The 15,676-nt window shown below is 40.0% G+C and overlaps 1 protein-coding gene across 21 annotated transcripts in view; it reads right to left on the bottom strand.

The window, feature by feature from the left end:
* The window catches only part of BMPR1B (bone morphogenetic protein receptor type 1B), a 254,525-nt gene that overhangs the window by 152,141 nt on the left and 86,708 nt on the right, over positions 1-15,676 (bottom strand). For 18 of the 21 annotated variants that reach the window (XM_048049459.2, XM_048049469.2, XM_048049464.2 and 15 more), the window contains one exon: positions 7,569-7,625. The gene's annotated coding sequence lies outside the window, so the exon portion shown is untranslated. Of the gene's footprint in view, positions 1-7,568; positions 7,626-7,833; positions 7,890-15,676 lie in introns of those variants that run through there. The other 3 variants (XM_066996385.1, XM_066996383.1, XM_066996380.1) reach the window with 2 other exon arrangements.

Raw genomic sequence — 15,676 nt, 5'->3', positions numbered from 1 at the left:
ACAAGAGGTGCTTAGTTGCTAGATTTCCCGCCCCCCCCCCCCCCCCCACACACACACAGACAAAGCACTACAAAAGACATGGGACTACAGTAACAGCATTAATTGACCATGAACCTTTTTATGGCCATACTACGTCACAGGGCTTGGTCAGTCTGTAAATTAGGTCATCCCCAGTCAGATTGGCCACTCTGAGCAGCCGTTACCAGCGTTGTCTCCTTACTCAAGGTAGAGCACCCAGGTGAGACACAAGTTGACTGTTAACTTCTGGCTTACTGGATGCCAGGACTGACCAACAAGCATCTTGCTATTCTGTGCAGCACTGCATGTTGCTATCTAGAACCATGTAAACGATATACTTCTTAGTTCTGTTACATCAATTGCTTACTGGAACATAGCAGACCTCGTATTCAGTTCGTACTCATAGAATCATAAAGGTTGGAAAAGACCTCCAAGATCATCTGGTCCAACCATCCCCCTACCACCAATACCACCCACAAAGCCATGTCCCTAAGCACCAAGTCCAACGTTTCCTTGAACACCCCCAGGGATGGGGACTCCACCACCTCCCTGGCCAACCCCATTCCAATGCCTGACTGCTCTTTCTGAGAAAAAATGTCTCCTCATTTCCAGCCTGAACCTCCCCTGGCACAACTTGAGGCCATTCCCTCTAGTCCTATCACTAGTTATCTATGAGGAGAGGCTGACCCCCAGCTCCCCACACCTTCCTTTCAGGCAGTTGCAGAGAACAATAAGGCCCCTCCTCTTCTCCAGACACAACAACCCCTGTTCCCTCAGCTACTCCTCACAGGACTTGTGCTCCAGGCCCTTCACCAGCTTTGTAGCCCTTCTCTGGAGATGTTCCAGGGCCTCAACGTCCTTCTTGTAGTGAGGGGCCCAAAGCAGAACACAGTACTCGAGGTGCAGCCTCACCAGATCAGAGTACAGATCATCTCCCTGGTCCTGCTGGCTACACTATTCCTGACACAGGCCAGGATGTTGTTGGCCTTCTTGGCCACCTGGGCACACTGCCAGCTCATGCTCAGGCGAGCATCAACCAACACCCCCAGATCCTTTTCCTCTGCACAGCTTTCCAGCCACTCTGCCCCAGGCCTGTAGCGCTGCATGGGGTTGTTGTGGCCGAAGTGCAGGCCCCAGCACTTAGCCATATTGAACCTCAAACCACTGGCCTCTGCCCGTCGACCCATCCTGTCCAGGTCCCTCTGCAGGGCCTTCCTACCCTCCAGCAGATTGACACTTCACCCCATGTTGGTGTCGCCTGCGAACTTACTGAGGGTACACTCAGTTTCCTCATCCAAATCACCACCTAAAAGATACTGAGACTCCAGTCAAGGTATTCCAGACAAAATGCAATATAACAACAATCTAGCTATTTACAGATGGAGCCAGATAGAAAGTTAGGCGTAACAATGATAGAGAAAAAATCCCAGTTTTATTTAATACTATAGTCTCTCTGTAAAGTGGCCTCTAAAGCATCACTGAACTCCTGGATACACAGAGAAACAATGAAGTAAGTCTCCTTGACCTGAACTATAAGAATTGGAAGGAACTTTTAAACCTCTCTGTGCAGTCTGCATAATAATTATATTAGAAAAAAAAGTACAATAAAATACTTCATGCAAATTGCCATCTGGGCCAGGAAGCTGAGTACAATACTGTTTTCATCATCTTTAATGATGCACAGTTTAGATCAGGGCAAGGGGGAGAAGGAAACGCGACCAACCTTTGACCAGTATGACAGCAGCATAAGTAATCCCTTATTGCATTATGAAACGATTCATACATGGGGACCTGTTACATTACTGGCCTGTTAACAGTATCACAGCTCCTTACTTTGACTTTTTTTTTTTTTCCCATTTTGTTTTACAGGCAAGCCTATTGCTGTCATTTGTAGAGAACAGAAAAGCTGTTACAGTTTTAATATAAAACACAGGAAAAAAATACACAGCAGCTGTTCATATTTGCTAGGAAGTCTGTTATAATAATGATGTCATGGAAAAATGCTGGAATCTATTAAAATGGATCAGACAGACAAGCCATTCAAAGCCTTCAAACAATACGCATATACATGTTGCACCCTTTACCTTACATTAAAATAACAGGCAAAGAGTGGAGTTCTTTAAAAATATCATTCACAACAGGCAACTAAAGCCTTTTCATAGCTTTATTTCAATAAATTCAGTTTACTACTGGAACTACCCAATAAAGAAAAAATATAAAAGCTACAACCATCTCACTGTCAAATAAGCTCATTTTCACCTATAAAAGCATTTATATTTATTTTGAAATCACAGGCTCAAGCTGCATAGGAACTAAGAGCTCTCCCATTGACAAGTGAGACATTTGAGCTCCAGCTATCAACTTAATCTCATTAGGAAGGGTGATTTTGTGGGGGACTGGGGATGGGTGGGTATTTTTCCTGAGTAGGGAATTAAAGCGTGCAGTTAAGAGGAGTCCCATCCAGGCACTCAGCTTGACCTACAATTAGCCATCAGACGTTCTTCATTTACATGCTGGGCCCTAGCAAGTTTGTACCTCTTGCTGCAGCTTGCTTGCATACCGCTCCACAAATTGCATAATGTTTGAGCAAGCCTTATGCTTTCTCTTTCCTGGGGTATATCAAAAAGAGAAGGGTTTGTGGTGGAAACGAGACAGTTTTTGAAACATCCAGGTAACCGCCAAAATTATCCTCATGTTGTCCCTTTCTGATAAGCTACACCTTCCTCCCTAAGGCTATCATTAGAAATGGTTTTCTGATGGTGGCCTAAATACATCTGCCTAATATATGCAAAAGCACTTGGCACAACATGCAAGTCTTTCTGATAATGTGAGATCATATTTTGACCCCACATTTTTTAAACATTCAAGCTGACTTTTGCATATTCTGGAGCTGGAAAAGTAAAGCAAGACTGATCATGTTTAATATTGTAAAGTCACAATAAAAAGGCACAGACCAAAACAAAGCAGACACAAATACCACAAGCAAAGTTTTAACTTGTATACCAGGAGGGCAGAAAGAGAAAGAGCTGTATTCTTCAAGGCAAGAGAACAGACCCTCAGCAGCCACGGTGAACAGTTTGAAAAGCAATGATGCCACCTTCCCTTGTGTTTTGCCAAACTACAAAGAAATCAATGATATATGATGTCAAATTTTGAATGCTCTGGGATACACTGATAAGGTCACAGGTATACTGAATGTATTATAGAAGGAAGCATTCTAAATTTGAGATGGAGTGAAAGTTATTTCAACTTTCTTAAATTTCTTCCTTTTCAAACTATCACATTTTGTACCTTATGCTGTTAATTATAAAATACCGGCTACAAACAAAACAATGAAAATACTTTAAGACTCCAAAAATGAATGAAACTGCAAAATGGTTTAAAGTGATAACTCTAATCAAACATCTTTTCAGATGTCTTGATGCAGCCCTAGTCAATTATGCGTATCACGTAAGACACTATACTCTGTATTAAACTACATTCAACACTACAATAACTGTCTTTACAAGAAAGAACTACCAGCAAAACTCCAAACCAACATTTAAATTGCTATTAATACAAAAATTGATGATAGCTTCACAGATGCATTCACATAACGTACAAACAGATTTCTGAGTTCATACAAGTCTAGCTGCCAAATCAGAACCCTAGTATTTTGTGCATGTTTCCAGCCCTACTAAAAGCAGTAAGTTGTGTGTGCAAGTAGCTCTGTGCATATAACTGAAGGTTCAAAAGATTTGAGCCAGAGGTAAGTACAGTAAAATGAGCCTGAATACCTTATCTTAGACACCCACAGTATTCATAAATTTTGACTTTATACTGTTACTGTATATAATAAAACAGTGTTAACGTTTAAGATGAACATTCCAGACAAGCTTATAAACTATCCAGTGATTAATGCCCTTGTCTCATGTTTTCAATTTTCATTGCTACTGGAAGTCATATGTTATGATGTCAGCTTGAATCTGGATTTCCATTTTAAGCAAATCTAATTTAAAATTATGATAGTAAGGCATATGGTAAAAACTGTTTATTTAAAAAAAATCATTTAGTTCTATACAGAATCATGCTGTTACTATGGTAGATTTCACATTCTAGTGCCACTTATTCAGCAAGCACACACAGTTTGGGCATATTAAACATGCCCTAAGTCAAACGTGCAGGAGTAAGATTTATCTACACTTAGATGCAATGTTACATTTGCCAACTTTGAGTGCAAGGGTTTGTAGGATTGGGCCAATGATAGGAAATTAATCAACTCCCCAGAGGGTAATGCAAATTCAATCTGCCAAAAGGATCAGGGAGGAGGAAGAACAGGAGTCTTAAAAAGATCTCTGAGCTGAAGAGAGTCTCGGGGAATATGCTCCTTTGGAGCCAGTGTGATGGAGATGTTTCATGGGGTCTGACACTCAAGAGGCACTCACCAATTTATTCTGCCCTTCTCAGCAGACTGGAAGACGCCTCACCAACTTACAAGAAAGTTTTCTGAGACAGGTGAGTTGAGCTACCTGACTGCCACCAAAGGGACTACTCTGCTCTCCTCTCCCAGTGCCATCCCTATAGTCCTGTCCTCACCCTCCGTTTCCCTTGGACTACCACTACTTTTCTCATGACCCTGTTTGTGACACCAATTTACAATGCTAAACCACATGACAGCTTCCTCCTCCTCCTTCCCCCACCACCTCCCTGATCTACCCTAGCCAAAATAAATAGATTTCAGGTGTTTTTTTTTTTCTCCCCAAGACAACTCTTTACAGACTCAATAAAAGCCAAATCAAAAATCAGAGTGGTTTCAAGCCCAGGCCACGATGCAACATTTTTCTGAGTATTGCCAAGGTTATTCCATAATACTGATTGCTCACAGGGCTGGGGGAGGATATCCAGTTCTGCTGATGATTCATAAGGAATAAAAGAAAACAGGCTTCTCAGCTGTATTGGCTCCATGTGAAATATTAGGAGAAAATCATACCAGTTGTTGAAGTTACTAGGTTTAACATTATTATTAATAGTATTTCTTCTCACCACAAAACAAATATCTGCGGAATACCACAATTAAGTTTAAGTCCTTCTCAAAGCTAAATCAAGCTCAGATAGGTTTATCAGATGCACAATGCATGAAAGACCACACCTTTTGTTACTGTATGTCAATAATACATGATATGAAAAGGTAACAAGTGGTAGTGCAGATATACAATAAAATATTTATACATAGCCATTGAAGTACAACAGTTCCCTATACTCGCAAAGCAGTAGCAGACACCAGCTGTACTGGTGCTGGAGCTACATTGGAGCTACTTCAACCATCACATTGGGAGGGCATTCAAAATGTAAGTAGTCACTGAAACCTCAGCTTGACTTCAGTTATAAATGGTCAAATGTTAAAATGTTATTGCCAAAAGAGTGGACAATATTCTATAGTGTTTTACAGGCAGAAACTTACAATACAGTGTATGCCAGTTCAAAATTCTTGTGTCATATGCAAGTATAATGCTGAAAGTAAGGAATATTACATAATTTTTCTAGGCAATTCTTTGTATCTATTCGTAGTCCTTTCTGTGTACAACTTACTAGTGCATTTTGTTTCTAAAATGATTGAAATCACTTATCACACAATGTAAGATGTTCAACATAACCCCTTTTCCAGAGACATTTTAAGCATAGAGTAACTCAGCCTTCAGAAGGTCTTCAGTGTGAACGGTAAAGCCATTTATATCTATGCAGATATACGACCAAATGTGATGTCTACAGCCATGCAATTAAATTGGTACTATTACTTTTGTACTCATTTTTATCACATTGAGGCAGACAAACTGTAAGCAGTAATAGCGGAGAAGCAGGCCCAGCATTTACTATCATGCAATTACACACAGTAAATAGATTGCTAACCTTAAAAGTATTCAAAACAAACAGCATAAAAAAAAAAAAGTATTTCAAAAGGCACTATTTCTAAAATCAGCTTTAAAAGTGCTTGAACATCTAAACAAGAAAATGGTTTCTCAGAGGCATGGCAAGACAAAGATTTGGAAAAACAGAAAATGAATGGAATTGTAATGGTCTTAATTTTTTGTAGACCAGGTTTCAAAATAAATGAGGATAAAACTAGAAAAGTTTATGTTAAATTTATTTGTTTAGCTCAAACTTTAGAAGATAAGAGATAATTGAATGTTCTAAATACCTCCACAAACTTACTGGCACTTCAATGGTAATGTCCATTTTTATAAGAAAAGGCTACAATTTTATTTTAAACTTAACAGGCATCCATTCTTTCTCCTTTCAAAACCTAGGCACAAGTAACAAAGCACCAGAGTCTTATAAATTCTCCAACACCAAATGCAAATTAAGTCGTGAAATTGCTCTAGGAAATGTTCCAAGAATGCAAGCCCAAAGGAGTTTCAACACAATTTCTCAATTTCAGGCTCTTTATGACACTCAGGCAAGGTAACAGAATATTGTAGGGTCAGGAAGAGTTATCTGTGTATGGAAAGTTTTTCATTATCCAATTTCAACAACTTTCTGTATTTTGTTTGTAAGTTCTAAGATGAGATAGATGTTTACAAACAGAATAAACTGTAAGGATGGCAAAGGCTCCGTACATCGAGCAGCTTAGAAAGTTTTCATTCAGTTGGAAAACTGGATTGACAGTTTATAACTTAAAGGCTAGCTTCGTGTTTCTTAAATGGTTATCATATTAGTGGATTTCTCTCTTTTATTTAGAAATGTGTGAACTGCTTATTGGAGTTGTATCCAGTCTGCCTTAGAAGTAAAATACACACAACCCCTACCCCATGATGTGAAAAGGTAAGAAAGGCTTACGTTTTATGTCAGCTGTGAGTATATGGCTTTACAGAGCCATCTCCAGCAAATTGGGGCTGCTCCCATAATGAAGAGAGTAATTATTTAATCTTTCAGCAATCCTCCTGAAAAGCCCCAAATCCTTTTTCTTACGCTCACGGCAGGAGTTTTAACAGATTGTTTAAACAAAGAGCTGCTGATTTTTTGCTCTGCCGTGCTACTGCTTGTTTATCCCAGGGGAGAGATCAGTCAAACGACAACTTAACTTACTAGGCATGCTATTATTTAGAAATAACCTGAAGGGGACTAAGGACATTTCCTGAACATGAAGTTTAGGTCTATCAAGGCCTCTCTGAAAATAAGACAGGGACCATGACAAGCAACCTGCAAGAGTCATGGTGCTAAAAACTGGTGTCAGAGTGCTGCCTATTCCCTTGGGCCACTTTCTCAGCTGGCTCCCTTTTTTTTTTTTTTTTTTTTTTTTTTTTTAAATCAAGACAACTTTTCACCATTCCTTGCTTGAAATACATGCTAGGTACCAAGCATTCCAAATAGTAAAATCATTCAAAAGCATATAGCTGTGTCTTTCTCAAGTAGCCTGTTTACTACAGCCTGCATCACCATCAACATCTCAGGTGTTTTTTTCAGCTTTCCAAAGTGCAGTTGATAAACAGTAAATGTCCTGTGTTTAATACATGTTGGTGCTTTTTAACAACCATGGACTTCAAAGAAACAGAAAGAAATAATTCAGTTCTTACCTGAGAAACTCAATTTTCAAGAAATCTTGCCTTGCAGTTCAAGTACAATGGTGTAATCTACAACAGAGCAGAAAGACATATCAATTACATTTAATATTGTGCTTTTAACTTGAACATTGTAATTCAATCACACTTGAGCAAACTGACAGCTAAAATTTTAGCTACTATCATGCTGTGGCACATCTTTTATGGAGACTTATGCCAAGCAGTAATTCTTTGGCAACAATTGTACAATATCACATATAGACACACTAACAAGAGGTACCTCTCTTCCTTTTCCAGTGTTTCTGCTCAGACTTGGAGATAAACGTAAGAGTTTTGATCTACTTCTACACATTACTCATAATGATCATGTTGTGGTTAGATTAAATAATTAAGATCCTGCTGACGTTGTATTTCTTGTTACTAAACAACCCAATCAATTGAATTAGGCACTTTGGGAAGAGGTCCGTGATTGGGCCCAGATGCACTCAACTCCCATTAACTTCTAACAAGCGCTTCAGTAAAAACAAACAAAAATGTTTGCTTAAAATACAGATCTGATTACATCCTAGAGAACACTCAGTGAAGCCTAATTGTTAATTAGCATCCTGAAATGCAGCTAAACAAAGCACTATTAGCACCAGTTTCTACCAACCAAAAAAAAAAAAAAAAAGCTTCCCATCCAAAAAACAGCAGTGATGTTGCAAAGGCATTCAAGTCAAGACAACACACATATTTGTATGCACTACGTCCCAGTGAGGGCAGAGGGTATAAATTCAGTCTTTCGTGTCTGAAAATACAACTAGGTATCACAGCCAGTTACAGCTGCTGCTCTTTATCTGTATTTGGGGCCAGTCCTGAGTAAAGTTTTTCAATAATTGTTCACTGAGGACTCTTTGCTGACTTGATTTTCTAGAGACTCCCTTACTCTCAGAGACCAAGAATTGATTTGTTATGAGACAGTAAACATCTGCAGACCTCAAATTTTACATATATATATATATATATTTTTTTTTAATCGAGTTAGCAACATAGTGACAGCACATGCTGCCTCTATTCTAGGAGAATTTGCTGCCTTAACTATTACACCAAATTAACACCTGGCCTCCTCAAACAGCAGCACTCAGCTGAACACACACAGGAACAGCTTTTTGCTGCTCAAATATCTCCAGGAACCAGTGGCCAGGCTTTGTTCCCTGTGACAGTTCTCCAAACTGGTTATACAAGCGTGAGCTTCAAATTGCACTTCATTGATCAAGAGAAGTGGAGCCGGTGTTCAGTTTCGGTTCTGCAACCTCCCCGCTGACCTGCATGTTTGTTGGTCTAAACAAGGAGATTTCAGGAAATGAAGGATTTGCACTTTGTCCAAGTCTCATTTTCAGAGAGGGGATCTCTGTCCCAGAGGTACGTGTTGGTGTGGGGGGGCTGGGAGGAAAGCCAGTCACCCTGACCTGTTCTGTTTCTGCTCCCTATTCAATACAAACAAAAATAAATACAAATTTTAAAAAAAATAGAAATGGGAGGTGGCCTCCAGTTCAAATTCCTTTAGTGTAATTTTGCTACCTCTGGTGAAACTGGAAGATGTACGGGAGGTTACCAATTAGTTTGCTGAGTAATATTTTAAACATATTTTCACACATCTAGGTGATTTAATACTTTCAGTCAGTCCAAACCCAAAATTTGACGATTTGAAATAAAAATACAGTTTATACAGAAATTTGAAGATTTCATACATGCAATGGAGTGTCACAGTATAAACATAGGGGGAAAAAACAGTTAACCTGAGAAAAACAAAACAGAGTATTTCTTCGGTACCCTCCTGCTGCAAGAATTTCAACTTGGAACTCAAAAAAGATTTTTGTTTCTGTAGGCCATGAAAACATTTCTACAGAGACATTTACAAAAATAAATATCTTAACTCTCACACCTCAAAAACAAACAAGCAAACAAAAAAAAAACATACAATGTAAATAAATCACACAAGTTTTTGAGAAAAAAAAATGTTTACTTTCCTAATGAAAGTAAGAAACTATTTCATTATATTCATATATGGGAAACAGAAGCCTAGAGTTTGTTATTTGATTATGATTGCTTCTTGTATAGTTTTAATCTGGTGCCTAACTCAATTCTAAAATCTGCTGCAATGGCATTATCTTATCTCCTTTTTCAAGTCTGCGTAATTTTAAAGTCCTGTTGCATTGCAACCTTCCCTTACACCTCCCAGCAACATTTCTATTATTTATTCTGGCTACATTGATTTGTCTGATTCTTCATTCAGAAGGCAACTCCTATTTGGAAACAAAAATCTAGTACTTCATGACTTGAGGTTGAGGATAGCCTTTGCTCAAATGCAAAGGGTTAAGACCCTTTTTTCTTTTAGGGTGTTATTTTCTGCATGAAGCTCTTCACAAGCCAAATGTTCACAACACATGCAGAGACTCTAAACAAAACCTACTGGGTTGGTGGTCTTTCCTTTGTTTTTGCTTTCATGTAGCCTTAAATAAAAAGGACGTGTGAAATTCAATTTTATATTCCAGAAAGTTCAAAAAGCCAAGGGAGCCAAAAATTCATCATCAGATTAGTACATTTACTGCCTATCCCAAACAGAGGAAAACTCTCTGTAACAAGAGGCACTGTCCCCAGAGATGCTGGCAGTTTCTTCACTGCTTGAAGACCACCAGAGATTCCCCGTGGTATATTTATTGCAGAGACCCAGTTGTATACCCCCATTAGCAGATGTACTGTTCAGAGAGTTCCTTTTCTGAAGCACCAGGCAGCCTTAACTTATGCCCTAACTTAGCTTTTTTTCATCCTTCAGAGCACAAGAAAAGGAGATGGTAGGAAACTGAGGACAGGTAGAAATCCAGCTAAGACATGGTTTCCTTTACAGTTCCTTCAAAACTAGAAACATGAAATATAAAGTTTCACCCTCTTATCTAGAATATGTAAATTTCTACAATTCCGATCTCGGGCTGACAATGTCATAGTGGCTGCCCATGGAGCTGCCGCTGTCCATCTGCTTTACACTAATACAAGATCGCGATCAGATCTGGGTCATCTCACCTTTGAGTTTGTCACCCACATAAATTAAAAGATCACACCTAACAGTGCTTGTGTTAACTGAAGTCTGGCTTGCAGTCTAGCTTTAAATATTAACAAATATTTTAAAATATTTTAGTATATTTAGTCTTTTCCTTTCTACCCACTAAGGTGAAACCTATCTAAATAAATGAAAGAGGAATTTCTTTATACTTGCTCTTTCCTTTTTTTAATAGAGGAACACCGATGCAGTATGATTTCCCATACGTCTATGGAAAATTGACCAAATATATCTCTAGAATAAACTTTTAAAACACAGTTTTGTTTTGTTGTTGTTGTTTTTGTTTTGTTTTGTTTTGTTTTTTTAATCTTTATATTAGCTCATTGTAAATACCCGTACCTAATACTACATTCAGCATAATTACAAGCATTATAGTAGTCACATTCACAAATGCTGCCTAACCACTACTCTGGTGGTTTGATACACTTCAGCTTTCACAAGACATCTGTGTACATCGTCCTGGATGACAAGGATTTCACAACCAAGCCACCAGCAAATGCATGAATGGTTTAACAGGCCAAGTCACTGTCTGCCAGCAGCCACTGCACGATTCCCTGATGCTTAGAAGCAAGTAACTGGTACGCCGGGTGCCACTGGGAGGTGGCCACGCTCTCTTCTTTCAAATCAAGCAAGCCTTAACAGGAAAAGTAATACAGTAACATCAGCAGCTCCCTGTGGAGTGCTGACCTCGAATACATTTTAACAAGATGTTTCAGACTAATTAACAGATGCCTTTAAAACAATGAAGATGCAGAAGCTGACCCTTGTTATTCTGAACGTACCGTATATACATGCTGTGTTACTGCTGAATTCCAAACCAAAATGTAGCCTAATAGTTTTAATACAAAAAATATGAGCAGCCTACATTCACAGCTCCAAGTAACTGCAAATGTTAGCTCATCTACGCATGCAAAACTGGAGTCCATTTCCCACATCCTCCACCATTGTTTTCAGTTTTCTGAGTCACAAGAAACACAAAAGAAATTAAAAATATGGTTCCGCATGTAATATTTTCCTTTAGTTTATAGCATCTGTATTTTCTATCACCTCCTTTTGTGACTTAGTTATGTTTTAGGTTTACAGTGAAGAGCACGTATACCACAAGACAACGGATTACGAATCAGTTGCAGCAATAGATACTTGACCAGTAGGATGTCCTCACTTTTCAGTGCTTACCTTCTCAATCTCTTAGATGAGGTTTAACTGCAAGCAATCACTACCCCTTTCAAAGCTGTGTATTAGCCACCGAAATAAAAAAGGACCATATAAGTGCTCTTTGTTTGATATTAGCTGAGACAATGAAAGCCACCAAAGACCAGCATGAACAGCAAGTTTCATTTCTGCTGTCTCTGACAGCTACGTTCAACAAAATACCTGGTGGGATCTGGTTTATATTCATAATGGCAGCTGCCAGGGTCTTGGAGCACATCACTCATGGGGGCAATAAACCAAATATGCAATAGCTCTGGTCCACAGCCAGGCTTCCCTGACTCAGGGACTTAACTTTGCTTGCCCTAAGCACAGCCAAGCTGTTAACTACGCAGGAGGGGTAGGAGCTCTCAGGCTCTCCCACCTGTGAGAGTACAGACGCACCTAAAGGGACTAGGATTTGACCTGGATCTGGCTGCACTTCCTATCTTTTGCTTGCACAGAGGAGCAAAACCAACAGGGAAGTCATGGACACCAGCTTCTTCCTCCCTGAGAAAAAGAGAGGAAGAGTTTTGGACAGAAAGCTGGCTGAGAAACCAGGCTTCATATTACAAGTGAGGAAACTTCTTCCTGTTGTTTGATCCTCCCACTTCAGGAAAAGAGCACATGCTAAATACTGCATCAAAGACATTCTCGTTGCCATCATTACTTCCACCTGTCCACTGAAACACAACCCCAAGTAGCAGCTAATACCTCCCACCCCTGCTGGACACAGCATTTGATGATACGACATGAGCAGGATCTGTCACCTTTTGGGGACCATCTGCTCAAGAAACTGCTCTACTACTGAAGTAAAAGGTTTGGTCTCTGTCCCTTAAATAGGACATTTGGACTATAAACACCAATATGGGACAGTAAGCATGCTAAGAGCCTGTATAATGCAAAGTTTTCTTTTGATTTTTGAGAAGAGGATTAATTTCAAAGAAATAGTACTTACACCCAACAGTTTTAGGATTCCTCTCAGGACCCGTACCAAATCATCACCTCTCTGCCTCCCCAGAAAAACACTGCATACATATGTACCCTATAAATCATTGTGATTTTCAGCTGCTCGAATTTTCTATTCAGATAAAAGTTTTTGGATTTTTTTTTTGGGGGGGGGGGGGTGGGAGAGGGGAGCAGGGGGTTACCTCCTAACACAGATCTTTTTTGGAAATGAATGTCTACAACCATTGCTGCTCCTACTGGAAGAAGTGAGATCAATAAACGAACAGCCAAGCAAACTAAACACTATGAAGTGAAATTAATGACTCAAATATCATAATATAGTCGTATCGTAAAACTTTTATTAACTGTTCAACTGTGTGTTTTTTTCCCCCAAAGAAACTAAACAGGAATACCCTGAAGTACATAATCGCATCATTTTTTGCTTCCATAAATCTGCTACGTGAAACCTGAACATACTTGGCTGTGAACATAACATTTGAGTTCACATCAAGAATCATTACAAAAAATCTGAATTAATCTATAAAACTGCTTCAAATAAACAGATAAACCTGGTCGCTTGAAAATAAGCAGGATCACACTTACTTGAAAATGCCTGGAGCTTTGTATTCTGGTTAAACCTAGGGGAGCACACTCCTATCACAGAGGCTTGGCAGGCAATGCCCCAAGGCACGCCGCAGGAAGACCGATGGAGCTACTTTGCCTGCAGAGATTCTGCAGCAGGAATAACCGGCGCCTGAACTGCCAGCGCAACTGGGACTGGGAGAGCACGTCACCAGCACTGTCATGCAGCGCAGGGAAGGCGACTAATTGGCAAAGGACAGGAGAGCCTTTCAAGGAGAGGGAAAATTCAGATGACTGAGCTATAAGATGTCAGGCTCCAGCAATATCCATAAAGAGAAATGACACGAACACAGAGCTGTCAATTTTGTAATCAAACAACAAAGGACAGCCTTTTATATCTTCATCTCTGGGCTCTTGCCTGAACATAATGGTTTTGATAACTTTGGCTACAGACACCATGCTCTGAGACTCACTCAAGTATTTTCAGCCTTTGGATCACTCTGAGAAATTATGTCTTGAAGCTCACTGCAATATGCTACTCCTATCTGAAAGGCACGCACAAACCAAAAAGCAGAGACCGCTATCAACTGGTTTGCTACAGGCAAGCTATTTAAATCAAACTGCTGAGTCCTGACTGGCTTTTTCTCCATTAAGAAAGGATTCATGGGAGGCTCTTTCACATGTTTTTTTTGTTGTTTGTTTTTAACCTGCATAGAATCTCTGGGGTGTTTTCTTCCTTTAAAAAGAAAGAAGCAGAATAGTTTATCATTATATTAAAAGCTTATCCAGTGTTTGTTTCTTCAGTGATCCAATCTTTAAGAGGGGTTTAGTAAGCAGCTGAATTTTAACTCTGTATTTATCAAGAAAAAACATGCTGCGCATTTATATACCTTTTAACTTTATTCCCCTCATCTCTTGAAACTGAGTCTCCAAAACAAAAATGTGTGTTATTCAGACTTTCAATGCTAAATAGATTAGCCATGTTGTCCTTCAAGGACCTCATTCGCTTGCTGGTGCATCCTTTAATCGCCACTAAAATTAGTACACTATAAGACACTTGTGTTACACACTTTTTTCATTTGTGCACACTAACATATAAGTGACTACGTCTACAGCAGAAAACCTGGCCAATCTGCGTTCTGTCCCAACATGTCTCTGAACAAGAAGCCTTTCTCCTTTGGAGCAGGACACCCTTCCTTCAGCAGAGCTGGACCATGCTAAAGCTGCTAGAGGACTCTGCACTTCAAGATGCTACCACTGTAGGGCAGGGATGCTGCTGGGGCCAGGAAGCAGCTTGTCCCATCCTGAACACAGTGCCAGCAGAAGCAGGAGGCAGAGGCAAGGCTGCTGCTTGCTCCCACCAGCTGCAGCATTCGTTTTGCTCTCAAGATAATGGCAAAAGTGCTGTGAGCATGTTATTCCAGACATAATTGTCCAGGAGCAGCAAGGAGTTTTTGAGTGTCATCCAGGGGCGCTCATATACAAGTCTATGTATACACAGCATGTCAAATTTTTCTGCAAAACTTTCAAATCTGTGGTATTTTACCAACTCTGGGAAAGAAAAAATGAGAATTAGTTTTATGCCAGAAATGCCAAAAGAAACAGAACCTACCTTGCTGACGAAGCTTTTGTTTTCATTTCAAGGACCTACATTAAAAACCTTTGTGCAGACGCTGCCTTTGACTAGCAAACACCTCAGCGACAAGAGTTTAGGACCCTTTGGGATGCTTCAGGCTTAACTCAGCAAGGCAGCTGTGTTTCGAGGCAGCAGACAAGCTCCTCAGCGCAGGCGGAGGCGGGCGGCTCAGCGCGGGGCTGCCCGGCCCACCAGCAGTCCCGTAAAGCAGCGCCTGGGGGGCCCTGGCATTGTATTCAAAGCCCCTTTTAAGAGCCAATACGGTAAGCTGCGTAAGATATGATGTGTGGGGAGTCCCATAAAATCCTTTAATGGAAACAGCAGGCCTGCGTTTGAAGAAGTTTCAGCAGCCGTCACGTAACAGCAGTATAAGCAGCTCCAAAACCAACCACACGTTTCTGCATCGCTGCTTTCCATAAGAAAGCTTGCATCCTCAAGTCACAATCTACACAATAAACATCAATATAATGATAACAGAATGATTTTTTTCTCCTTTCTTATGCTAAACTGTAGAAGGCCAGGCAAGTAGGTTTAGAACGGACAAGATCAGCCTTCTTCATTCTCTGCTTCTGTGATTGCTGCTGGACCTTAAAGGATTACTCTTAAAGGACAATCAGAGCTCCTTCTAGGTGGAAGGTGGCCCACAGCTGTCTCAAAGGGATCTGCACAACA

Source organism: Anser cygnoides, chromosome 4, assembly GCF_040182565.1.
Source record: "Anser cygnoides isolate HZ-2024a breed goose chromosome 4, Taihu_goose_T2T_genome, whole genome shotgun sequence".
Taxonomy (NCBI): Eukaryota; Metazoa; Chordata; class Aves; order Anseriformes; family Anatidae; genus Anser; species Anser cygnoides.
Note: the sequence above shows the minus strand (reverse complement) of the source record. Positions and strands in the feature narration are given on the sequence as shown.